Source organism: Pinus tabuliformis, chromosome 3_1 (assembly GCF_031772625.1).
Source record: "Pinus tabuliformis cultivar Carrire ecotype Pingquan chromosome 3_1, CPIR1, whole genome shotgun sequence".
Lineage (NCBI taxonomy): Eukaryota > Viridiplantae > Streptophyta > Pinopsida > Pinales > Pinaceae > Pinus > Pinus tabuliformis.
In genome coordinates, this window is record NC_142301.1 from 852,134,077 (window position 1) to 852,140,543 (window position 6,467).

A 6,467-nucleotide genomic window follows, 5' to 3' on the forward strand; every position below is an offset into this window, starting at 1 on the left:
TCAGAACTAGATGATTGGAAAGTACAGAGATACATCAGAGGCAATATCAAGCTCCTACAAAGTGAAAAAGGGTGTGTAGATTTTCTTAAATTTTTGCTTAAGCTTGGTTTGAAAATTTATTTTGAAGGAATTCAAATGGCATAGTAGAGCATTATTATCGGTAACTGATGCCCCGAGGAAGAAAATGAAAACACCTAGTAAGGAATCTGAAAGATCTAGCATGACTCATGAAGAAGAGGAAGAAATGCTACATGATATATCAAAATTACAAGAACAAGTGCAACAAGTGTCACTTGCACAAAAAGCAACAAAATCTAAGATGGATGGTTTAAGGAAAGATGTAGAAGCTAAGATCGATGGTCTAAAGAAAGGTGTAGAACCTAAGATGGAAATAAAGGCATAGAAGCTAAGATGGATGGCATGGAAGCTAAGGTGAATGACATGGACGCTAAAATTGATTGCATGGATGACAAGATGGAAGAATTGAAGATAAATATGAATAAGTTGCTATAAGAAATGGTCACTAATGGTGAAAATTTACTAAAGGAAACTCATGATGAGAATAAAATAAATGTTAATCATGATTCCATACACTCTAATGTTGGATCGAAGACTCACCATATTCCAAAAATCGATATGAGGAAGTTTGATGGCAAGGATCCCGCCACATGGATATTAAAGATGGAGCAATTCTTCAATCTCAATAATGTGCAAAACACACAAAAGGTACGTATGGAAACTTTATATTTGTAACCAAATCAGTTTGTATAGTATCAATGGCTTTGCTCTCGTAAACAATTTATCACTTGGGCAATTTTTACGGAAGAATCGATAGCACATTATGAGGATACAAAAAGCAACACTTTTTTTAGCCAATTGATAAGTCTCAAACAAAAGGGTTCAATAATGGAGCACATTGAGGAGTTCCAAAAATTGAACATAAGGGTAAAAGATATTCCAGAGGAGCATAGGATTGATGTGTTCATAGGGTCTTTAAAGGATAATATCCAACATGATGTGCGCCTTTGGGAACCTGATTCATTAGAGAAGGCATTCAGGTTAGCAAGAAAAATGGAAAGCAAAATTATGGCAACTAGGAAGCATACCATTCACAACTATAAAGACGGAAGTGTTGTTGCCCATAGTCTTCCACAACCTACAAGGTTGACACCACAACAATTGGAAGAAAAAAGAGCAAAAGGGCTTTGTTACAATTGTGATAGCAAATACACAAAAGGTCATAAGTGTGCTGAGAAGAAATTATTCTACATAGATTGTGAAGAGGAAGAAGAAAAGGAGCAAGAAAGGTCAAAAGAAGAGGATATATTCCAGGAACAAAGCCTAGATGAAGAACAAATAAATCCGACCATATCTTGTAATGCATTGGCGGGAATTACCACTCCTCAAACCATCAAGATAGAAGGACAAATCAAGAAGAAAAAGGTAATAGTGTTGATTGATTCAGGAAGCACCCACAATTTTATTCATTGTAGGGTAGCAAAAGAATTGAATTGCTTCCTATATCCAGCACCAGAGTGTCAAGTGATGATTGCAAATGGAGGAACAATAAATTGTTCTGGAAAGTGCCATAATATCAAGCTATCCATGGGAGAATATGTATTGACTAGCCCAATGCTTTCCATTCCAATGGGAGGTGCTGATGTTGTACTAGGAGTCCAATGGCTACAATCCTTGGGTACAATAGCTTTTAATTTTCAAGAACTTTTCATGAAATTTTCTGTGGAAGGAAAGGAAGTTGAATTAAGGGGTATTGCAGGGAAACCAGGAAAGATAATCAGCTCTAATGGCATGACAAAGCTTCTAAAAAAGGAGCAAAGAGGTGTAATTGCACAATTATGTTCGCTAGATGTTTCCACATTGGAATCATCTATTTCTCCAGATCTCCAAAAAGTCCTGGACAATCATTCCAAGGTATTTGAGACTCCCAAAGGTCTCCCACCTATGCGTGATCATGATCATGCTATTCATCTGATTCCAGGAAGTGTTCCTCCAAACATCAGGCCGTACAGATATCCCTATGTCCAAAAAAGTGAAATTGAACGTATGGTTGCAGAAATGCTAGAGGCTGGTATAATTCAACCGAGTCAAAGTTCTTTCTCAGCTCCAGTAGTATTGGTGCACAAGAAGGATGGATCATGGCGCATGTGTCCAGATTATAGGGAGCTCAACAAGCTCACTATTAAAGATAAGTTCCCCATTCCTGTCATTGATGAATTACTGGATGAATTGCATGGATCAATTTACTTCACCAAGTTGGATCTTCGTTCGGGATATCATCAAATCAGAATGAAGATTGAAGACATTCCGAAAACGACATTTAGAACTCATGAGGGTCATTATGAATTTTTGGTCATGCCTTTTGGCCTTACCAATGCACCTTCAACATTTCAAGGTTTGATGAATTCAATTTTCAAACCATTCCTTAGAAAATTTGTGTTAGTATTTTTTGATGATATACTAATCTACAGCAAGTCTTGGAAGGATCATGTTGAACATGTTGACAGGGTGCTACAACTATTGGAGGAGAAACAATTATATGCAAAAAGATCCAAATGTTTCTTTGGAGTCCAGGAGGTGGAATATTTGGGTCATATTGTATCTCATGAAGGAGTTAAGGTAGACCCTAGCAAAATTAAAGCCATTAAGGAATGGAAAATCCCCACATCCATAAAGCATCTGCGAGGATTTCTTGGGTTGACAGGGTATTATCGCAAGTTTGTTAAGAATTATGGGAGAATAGCAGCACCTCTAACAACATTATTGAAGAAAGATTCATTTTCATGGACTCCGGAAGCAACAAAGGCCTTTGAACATCTTAAAGAGGCAATGTGCCAAGCACCGGTCTTAGCTACACCGGACTTCACAAAAACCTTTATTGTGGAATGTGATGCTTCAGGAAATGGAATTGGTGTTGTTCTAATGCAAGATGAAAGACCCATTGCTTTTGAAAGTCGTCCAATCAAGGGAAAGTTTTTAAGCAAAGCTATTTATGAGAAGGAAATGTTGGCAATACTCCATGCACTTAAGAAATGGCGACCCTACCTAATGGGAAGACACTTCAAGGTAAAAACGGATCATGATAGCCTTAAATACTTTTTAGAACAAAGATTATCCTCTGAAGAGCAACAAAAGTGGGTCACAAAGATGTTGGGTTATGACTTTGAAATCATCTACAAAAAAGGGAAGCAAAATGTGGTGGCAGATGCACTCTCAAGAAAGGATGAGGATGTGGAAGCATTGTTGTGTGCCATTTCTATTATCCAACCAGATTGGATAAACGAAGCAAGGGAGGAATGGAAGAATGACGAAGAAGTGTGGGCACTTATTCGAAAGCTACAACAAGATTCCAGTACTTCTGATACATTTAGCTGGCAAAATGATTCGTTATGGTACAAAGATCGCTTATACCTCTGTAAGAATTCCCAGCTAAAACAAAAGATTCTTATGGAATTGCACACTTCTCCCTTAGGAGGGCACTCAGGATTTTTAAAAACTTACCACAGGGTTAAGAAGGAATTTTTTTGGGATGGCCTTAAATCAGATATTCAAAAGTTTGTGGCGGAATGTTTGGTTTGCCAACAAAATAAAGTTGAAACAATTAAGACACCGGGTCTATTACAACCTTTATCCATTCCAAGCCAACGTTGGGAGGAGGTTTCAATGGATTTTATCACAGGTTTACCCAAGTCTGAGGGAAAGAGTGTCATCATGGTGGTAGTTGACAGACTTACCAAGTATGCACACTTTTGTGCATTATCACATCCATTTAAAGCCAGTACAGTTTCTACTGCATTTATGGAAACAGTTCAAAAGCTACATGGAAACCCAAAGATTATTGTAAGTGACAGAGATCCCATTTTCACTGGAAATTTTTGGACAGAATTATTTTCTTGTCTTGGTACTCAGTTAGCTCATAGCTCATCTTATCATCCTCAATCTGATGGGCAAACTGAGATAGTAAACAAATGTTTGGAAGGATATCTTCGTTGCTTTGTATCTGATAAACAGACACAATGGGTCAAATGGTTGCCTCTGGCTGAATGGTGGTATAACACTTCCTTCCATACAGCAACAAAAATGACCCCATTTATGGCACTTTATGGGTATCAACCACCATCCATCACATCATATTTAAGAGAAAATTCTAAGGTTCAGGCAGTGGAACATCACATCGAACATCAACAACAAGTCCTCCAACTCTTAAAGGATAACCTCGTGTTGGCACAAAATAGAATGAAACAACAGGCAGATCAACATCGCAGTGAAAGAAGTTTTGATGTAGGTGATTGGGTATTCCTACGGCTACAACCATATAAGCAAATGTCCCTAAAGCAAGCTAAGAAGGATAATAAATTATCACCAAAGTATTATGGTCCGTACAAGGTGTTGCAAAAGATTGGTACTATGGCATACAAATTGGAGCTTCCTGCAGCTTCTCGATTGCACCCAGTTTTCCATGTTTCATGTTTAAAGAAGGTTATAGGTGACAAGCTCCCAGTTCAAACAATATTGCCAGAACTTGACGAGGAAGGAAAAATTATATTGGAACCGGAAGCAGTCACAGAAACAAGAACTCGACAGCTACGAAATCGATCAATTTCAGAGTATCTTATCAAGTGGAAGAACTTATCCGCTGAAGATTCCACATGGGAGGATGAGAATTTTATGCAGAAGTATCCAGAACTACTCAAGCGTTGAGGACAACACTTTTTTGAAGGAGAGGGGCATGTTGGGTCCCTATAATACTAGTGATTACCCCATTACTATTGTAGTTATACCCCTTATTTATATTGTTGTGCCCCTATTACCCCCATATTGTTATTTCTGTGCCCCATAGAATCCCTCTATTGTTATTTTTGTGGCTTTATATTATTATTGTTAGGTCGGCTGGATTATATTGTGACTCCTTAGACTCCTATATATAGAAAGGAGGTTTTGTCATTTGTATCATCCAAGAATTGTTCATTTATGTAATGTAAAGGAGGTTGCCCCCTCGAAGAGGCTGAATTCTAAGGCGTTGATCTTTCTTTTCTATCTTTTCTTGAGCTGGTTTCATAACATGAACACTATGATATATACAATGATTGGAAAAAACATTAGTCAGTGCTGGAAATAGTGTTTAAGGTGCTACCCATTCACTGGAAGTTGTAGCAGTTCACCATCTAAATTATCCAAAATGAAGGTGTTGTTTTCCTTTGACTTTGTACCTCTAAAAGGAAAAAACCACAAAGGATCAAACTTACCATGTTTCCCTTTGTCTTCCCTTCTTGTATCCCATCTGAGGACTAGGTCACCGAGCTGAAAAAGAATATCCTTAGCCTTCCTGTCAAAAATCATCTTCATTTTCTATTGATAACCAATCAAATTCTCCATGACTTGTTCCCTATTTTCATTAAGTTCAATCAACTAATTTATTCTTCTCACCATAGGGATTGAATCTTCTTGAATATCTTGGACCAATAATGCAACAATATTTATCAAGTGACTAGGAAATAATACAGTTGTTCCATAAACAAGTTCAAATGGTGATTTTCTAGTGGACCTTCTTGGGGTTACTCGGCCCTCTGATAGAGAAAATTTCAGTTTAGTATCCCAGTTATTTTACTTTCTGCAATGGTCTTATTAAGTATCCTCACCAATGTTTTATTTGATGATTCTCCTAACCATTCCCCTAAGGGTGATAAGTAGTAGAATTAGACAATATCACATTATATTTTTAACAAAAATCTTGCAATCTAGCAGACCTGAAAACTTGCGCATTGTCTGCCACCCAAATTTGTTGAAAATAATTTCCTCAAAAAATTAAATCACCACCAAATCATTTTCTTTTCTTGTTGGAACTACTTCCACCCATTTAGTAAAATAATTTGTGCCTATTAAAATCCATTTATATTGCCCACTTGATAATGGATTGATTTCTCCTACGAAATCTAATCCCCATTGTCTGAATGGTTCTTCTATAAAAACAAGAATTAAAGGCAATGGTGCTAACTTCTTTTTCTCAGCAAACATTTGACATTTTTTACATCCCCTTACCAACCTGTAAACATCTGAGAATAAAGAAGGCCTAAAAAACCCAGCTTTCAAAATCTTATGAGTTGTCACTTTCCACCCATAATGACCACCACAGAAACAACCATGATATTCATTCACTATTTCAATACTTTCCCCTTCTATTAGAAAAAGCAAGAGAATACTACCGCGAATCCTCCAATAAAATTTTACATTGACTAACACATATTTCTAAGTTTTAAGTTTTAAAGCTCTGTATTTTGATCTATTCAAATTGGGAGGAAAACAAAGAAAACATAAATAATGGACAATGTCCTTATACCAATCAGAACACAAGTATTTATACTGAACTTTATCATTATAATTTTCTTTCTTAGCTCCATATATTTCCTCATCTCCTTCTGCATTAGTACTACTTTTCTCAACTTCAGTTT